The sequence below is a fragment of the Marmota marmota genome, unplaced genomic scaffold (genome assembly GCF_001458135.2).
Source record: "Marmota marmota marmota unplaced genomic scaffold, marMar, whole genome shotgun sequence".
Classification (NCBI taxonomy): Eukaryota; Metazoa; Chordata; class Mammalia; order Rodentia; family Sciuridae; genus Marmota; species Marmota marmota.
Genome location: NW_025999869.1, coordinates 14,441,258 through 14,448,296, shown reverse-complemented (window position 1 = coordinate 14,448,296; position 7,039 = coordinate 14,441,258). Strand labels below are relative to the sequence as shown.

At 42.1% G+C, this 7,039-nt stretch overlaps 1 protein-coding gene across 1 annotated transcript in view; it reads left to right on the top strand.

Moving 5' to 3' along the window:
- The first annotated feature begins 6,717 nt into the window (after nucleotides 1-6,717).
- Nucleotides 6,718-7,039, top strand: part of Ublcp1 (ubiquitin like domain containing CTD phosphatase 1) — an 18,496-nt gene continuing 18,174 nt past the window's right edge. Inside the window, exon 1 of the mRNA XM_015492661.2 lies at nucleotides 6,718-6,978. The gene's annotated coding sequence lies outside the window, so the exon portion shown is untranslated. The remainder of the gene's footprint in view (nucleotides 6,979-7,039) is intronic.

Here is a 7,039-nt window from a genome sequence, read left to right as displayed (position 1 = left end):
CAGGTTATACCAACCAGTCTTGATCCAGTTCAGTGGGTTCCAATCAGAACATGAATGAATGCGTGCGTGGGGTATATGCATTAAGGAATTTGCCAATTAATTGGAAGAAAGTGCATTTTGCATGGAGGCCTTCAATATCTTTTACAAGTGCAACTGAGTTTTCCTTTGGTTCTGCCACTGCATGTTTGGTGAGATCAATTGATTTTTTTTTTCTTTTTGAACGAAGGAGTGAACCCAGGGGTGCTTAACCACTGAGCCACAACCTCAGCCCCTTTTTATACTTTATTTAGAGACAGGGTCTCACCAAGTTTGTTTTCCACATCAGATGTGTTCCGTATCAGATGCTGATTTGTGTTGCGAACCAGGACAACATTTATTCAGTTTCCCCAAACTCGGGCTGATGAGGAGATTAGAAAAAAGACAAACATACAAATATAGGAAAAGCAGAACCTGGTGGGAAAGCCAAACCCTGATGAGGCTTGACTGACCCCAGAGCAGGATCTACATGTCGAATTATATAGGTTTAAACCTCAAAGGGATTTATTGTAAGAGAGCTTCCCTGGGATAAACAAAAACAAGGTTGTGTGCAAGAACAGCCCAGTTAAACATATCAGCTTGCACCCAACTTCTATCTGTGGGCAGCTAGAGTTTGAAACTAAGGCTATTGGACCAATAAATTCTGTGACAAGTGCAGAATTTTCCCTCTTATCAGAGGCCACCCCAAATGGGCAGTTTTGTTTTTTTTTTTTAACTTTTTTGATAGCTGTAGATGGACAGAATGCCTTTATTTTATTTGTATATGGTGCTAAGGATAGAACCCAGTGCCTCACACACGTCAGGCAAGCACTCTGCCACTGAGCTACAGCCTCAGTCCAAATGGGCAGTTTTCTCCACACCTTTGCATCAGAAATTCCCAAGGGGGTATCCAATGTCCAGGACATTTCAAAGCAATGATTCATTCATCACTCCTGACAGTTTTGAACTTCTCTTGGCTTGTTTCAGTAACAGTATCCACATATGTCATACTGGCCCACAGGATTTCTTGGGTTCTACCATGCCATGGCTTAGGAAGGTTTCTGTATGACCTACTCTCCTATGGGTACAGAAGACTAGGTAAGGTTTTCCATTCATGGTTGCCGCAGTCTGGCTGGGCACAAAATAACCGGAAAGTCACGAGCCACTTGTAGGTTCAAACAGGAACTACTTTATTGCCCGAACCCCACAGGAACTCTCTCGAACTCCACCGAAACTCCGCGAGAACCAATGGGAACTCCGCAAGAACTCAACGGGAACTCAAAAGTAGCGGGCACCCGAGGTAGCAGGAGCCGCCTTATTGCCGGACAGCAGAGGTTTATATACACAACTGAATACACAGCTTGTTTCAATTTAGCATCATCCAGTTACAGCAATCAGTCATTATCTTAATAATTATACACAGCTTAACTTAATCACCATTATCCCAATGGCTAGCTGGCATCACCTCCCAACCACTCCTTCTGGCAAAATGCCAGGCGCCATCCCGACTTGGCTGTGGCTCTCAACATATGGTAACATGGTTTTGTCAACTTCACACATTCTGAGTTTATAACAACATGAACATTTGATCCTGAGGTCTGATTTTAATTATTGCATTTCAGTGATTGATTTGTGACATATCATCCACACAGTTTCCTATGTTTCTAACATAGGTATAGCTGCTATATTTATGGGGTAATGGTGTATAGTTGGGGTAATCCCCTCATCCTACTATATTGTTCAAAGTCTATTCTAAGTCACATAGTACCCAAGAATTTAAGGTAAATTAGTCTTCACGATGTCCACCTCATGGTTTAAGTTGCAATTGTTTGCAGCACTTTGAATAACAGCAAATTTAGCAAGCTAGGGGATACAGGGAGCAGAATTTAGGTGTTTCTTTGTAATGTATTCTGCCTTAAATTTTCTTAATGTGTAATTAATTAGGTATGTTTTAAATTTTGGAGAGTATGGCCCAGTGGATAACAGTGACTTGGAAAGTAGCATCATAATTGAGAAATAATAATTTGCATGTCACGTGTAGTCCAATGAATTTAAAGAAACTGTGTGCATCATATTCTATTTATTCATCATAATCAATTTATTGCCACCATGGAGCACAAGGCACAAGGCATATGACTGCCACAGTCCGGCTGCAGCAAAATAACCGGGGGGTGACGAACAACTTGTGTAGATTGATACAGCAGGAGTGGGAGCCGTTTATTGCAGGACAGGAGCAGTATTTATACATTCCACACAGCTTATCTAATTAGCATAAACTAGATACATCAGTCAACCAATAAGGAATCTCCACACTTAATGGCTCGCTTTTGTTACTTCTCAAACCACTCCCTCTGGCATTTTGCCAGGCACCATCCAGACTTGTTTACAACTCTAACATTCCCCTGGCAAAATGCCAGGTGTTATTTTGACTTGTTTACAGACTCTAACATATGACTTCCCTCTGAGATAATCTTTATTAGGCTTTGGGTGCTGCCTTGAGTGTTCGTCTGAGTCCAGGGATAGTGATGGAAGATGATAGGGACTTTTGTTTGTCTTGGAAAGTTGTACCGTCTAATGGAATCTGAATTTCTAATCATAATCTGTCCACATTTTCTTCCCATTTCACATCTTCAAAATGTGTGCAGTTTATGTTACTGTGTGATGTGAGATTAAATCCTTGGTTGCTCTTAATATTGTTATATTGTATGTGTTTGATTTCAGAAAAGTAATAAGTCTGTGTTTTATGGAAATGATTTTTTTTTGCCGGGAAATCGTAAGTATTTGTTTTTATAAAAAAAAGAAATCTTTGATTCATAGTCAGAAAAATTTTGGAGGGGGTACTGGGATTTAATCCAGGTGCAATTTACCACTGAGTCACATCCCTAACTCTTTTTATTTTTTGAGACAAGTTATCACGTTTCTTAGGGCCTCACTAAATCACTCAGACTGGCCTTGAACTTGTAATCCACCTGTTTTAGCCTCCCCAGCCACTGGGATTACAAGGGTAGGTCAACATGCCTGGCTGATTTAAGGTCTTTGTACTGCATATAAGCCATGAATTCTTTGGTGGTCTTGTCCCCATGTGAAAAATGTGAAAATATGTATAATGCCAGGTTATCTCATGTATTTATGCTGTAGTCTGGATAATAATATATCCTTGCATGCAAATTAAATTGGGCTTAAGGAACCAGATGTGTGGGGCCTGACCTGGCGTTTTAGGGTGCCATATTTTTCTCTCTCATTGTATGTGAATGCTTTGTTGTGCAAGTGTAGTAGGAGGGAGTCTGTATTTCCATCCAACTGCTGGTGACAACTTGTGTGTGCTAGATTTTTCATAAATTTTTTTCTGATGTCATGTAATCTGCCGCAGTCTGGCTGGGCACAAATAACCGAGCTGCCACAAAGACTTGTAGGTTCAAACAGAAACTCTTTATTCCCCAACTCTCACCGGCACTGCACACACACTACTCGGGAACACACTCCTTCCATCGGGCTCTGAGCGCCCAATCTCCCCGAACCCCGTGAGAACTGCTCAGGAACTCCAAAGTAGCGGGGACTGATCCCGAAGCAGCCCTATTCCCGGAGCAGGGTCCATATACAACTCAATCAATCCAGCATCACAGCAATTATATACAGCTTAACTCAAATCATCATCTCAATGGTTCGCTGGTGTCACCTTTCAACCATTCCTCTGGCAATATGCCAGGTATCATTCTGACTCGGCTGTGGCTCTCAACAGTAATCTTTGTCTGTTCTTGTGAGGCAGTATTGGTCTGAATGATTTATCATAGGGTCAATTCCAGTACAGATGTTGTCAAAGGAAAAAAATTGGAGAATCCTGTTAAGAGGTATGTATACATGATTGTTGTTGATGTTATGTTTCTTCCCTTTGGATAGCCAAATAGTAAGGGTGTGTGTCCTCCTTGTAGCTGAAAGTTAGTGTGTGTTTGTGTGTATTTGTGAATACATACATATTATAGTAGTGTTATTTTTTGTATTGATTGTTTTGTATGCTGTGTTGTTAAAGCTGTTGTTATGCTAGCATTTTTATCCCCATCATCATCATAATCATCATCATAGTCCGTTGTGCCCTGCTGGAGTACCAGTTGGGACCAGAACTCATAAATTTGTTAGCCCCTTCTAGGAATGTATAATGAGATTCATGCATGCATGTAGTGTTTGTTGGATATTTACATAGGGCTCTATGTTTGGGATTGGTATATGTGTGTGTGTAATTGAATGTGTCATGTTCTAGTGTCACTGTACATAAATTTATGTGAGATTTGGATATCATGAATTCTCCTTATATTTGTCCAATGGGAGAACCATGAAATTTTGTTATATGGACAAAATTTATCACAACTATATATGTCCTTTATGCATTCTGATAAGTAATTATGTCATGCATGAGAAAATTCCTTCCATCCCACGACTGTCTGAATAGCTTGGAAGAAGAAACTACAGCATTGTTTTGTACCCAGGCTATAAGAAGAAAAGGGTCTGGTGGTGGCAAAGGTTTCTCTCTATGAAGATCTTCCATGATTCTTTTATTAGTCTTATTGTGTGAGCCATGTCATCAGTAAGGATGTATAAAGGCATATTCTCTGTGAGTCCTAATATAGTAGGGGGAACTTTCTGGCTCTTGATTGTGGGCTCCCTCTATGGCTTAGATGTATTTCTTTCTTTTGTAGTATTAGTAAGGCTAGCTAGTGGTGTTCCTTTATCTATGATAAAAGACGGCTCCTAGTGCTATTTAAATATCATGAATATAGCGAAGCTAAGCATATGACTACTAGGATTAAGTTAGGGTTCAACTTAATAGTCAAATTCATCCTCAAAGGCGGCAAATATTGAGTTTCAAAACCAAAAGGGTACTGGTAATTCACTTGAACTTAAGGTTCTATGCTGTCCTTCATTAAGCCTGACCTGTGGAAGTTTAGAAATATATTCAAATCAAGTAAATGAGTAGCCAGGCTAAGACTGGCAAGTCATAAACTTCAAAGTTTTCTGCTAAACATTGGCCACCATCAGCTCAAATGTGGGTGTATTTCAATTACTAAATGCTGGGGTGATGTTTTCAGTCTGGTCTGTACAACCAGCAATGCCCTTCAATTGTGGGATGTGAGTCCTCTGACTCACTGCAGTTGTCTCCATATGAAGATGTATCTGGATAAGATGAGATGTAAGTTGCCCCTTGAGAGTTGGGTAGATTAATTGGAATGGATGGAGATGATGCCTGGTGGTGACAGCATGGAGAGACTGATGGTCAGGTGAACCTAGCAATCAGTCTTGGACATCGTATCTCAACAAAGGTAATGGGTCTGGTTATGTTTATGGTGATGTTTATGCTACAAGTGGGGGTGTATGTATCTGGGGAGTGAGTATGGTAGTAGTAGGTGCTGGTGTACAAACAATGCCTGGGCAATAATAGTGTCTTTGTGGACCAAATAAGTAGTAGGTTGTGATAGTTACAGAGGCAGCGATAATTAAAAGAGGAGTAATGATGGTGATAAGTTTGCATAAGAGGCTACAAGGCTAACAGCTCAATCTCATTTTGTCTGAGTTTGGATATCAGTGCTCAGACAAAAATGAATCTTATAATTGTATTCTGAATTTAAATTTTGTCAGTGAAGTTTGGCATTCTTCATGACCCTGTATTGCCCTTTATACCTCATCCCAGGATACTTTCTGGTTCCTACCTGTCAATCATTTACAAAGTCCATGAGTACCCACATCGTTTGATTGCACATATAGTTAATTTCTGTGTGTAAACTTTGCAATTGGGTCTTTTTCTTTTCTATCTGCATTTTCCTTTTCTTCTTTGTCAGAGCATTATAGTTATACATAATAGTTGTGTTCATTTTGACAAAAATCATATATGCGTGAAATTTCAGTCCCCTTTCCCTCCCTCCTATTCTTCTTCCTAGACTCTACTGATCTTTTCATCACTCATTATTTTTTTGACTGGTTCTACTCATACATAAGTGTGAAATTCCCTGTGGTATATTTATGTATGCACATAAAGTGGGATTTTGTTAAATTCATTCCACATTTTCTCTTCTCATCCCTCCTCCCTCCCACTCCACTGCTCTTCCCTGTATCTTTGTGATAAATGATCCTCCGCTTCTTCTTCTTTTTTTTTTTTTTTTTTTTTGCGTTTTGGGAATTCCGTTTATGGAAGAGATGGGGACTGCTCTGACTTTCCATTTAATTCTTAAATTCTTTTGTCAGGGTAACTGGCTTTCCTTGCATTCAAGGGGGGAAAGTAATGGGGATGTGATGGGAAAGTGGAGATGAGATACGATGCAAAGTAGTAATGTGATTGGCAGCTCTCATATTCACGTGTGCTTCCTGGGTCTCCGAGTCAAGCAGGCTGCCCCTTCCCTTTCCTGACGCTCCTCAGGTTCCTCTTAGATTCGGCAACATTCTGAGCCCCCGAAATGATCAGCGTCGGTGGCCCCTGCGGCTACAGAGAGGTGTCAAGCCATCCGGAGGTCATCTTTTCGACCTCAGTTAGTAACAGCAGTCCAAGCCCGGTGTCCCACCCAGAGCTCAGCACGAAACCACCCCGCACCCCACCCACTTCCGACTTAGGCGAAACAATACAGAAGACGTCACGCGCCCGAGCATAGAACCTTCCCGCTTTAAGCCCGCCACCGGGCGCATGCGCAAAGCGGGCGATGCCCGAGGGCCACTGAGCGATCCTGGGCATCTGCACAGTGGCCACAGTCCCCAAAGGGTTCCTTCCTCGTGGCCTGTGGCGATCCCCGGCGGTGGCTATCTACGGTTAGCTCCCGAAGAGAAACTAGGGAAACAACCACAGCGTCCCCAGCGTGTTTCCGTTTCATACCACCCACTTCCGGTTCGTCAGCCGGTTCCGGTCCCGCCCTTCACTTCCGGTCGCCTTTGGTTCTTTGGTGGACGGTGTCAGCGTCCTCTGCAGCAGGGTCCGCCGCGCTCCAGGTGAGGGGATAGGGCTCCCCGCGCACGCAGCGGTGTCGCCGCAGTGGCGGCCGAGGACGTG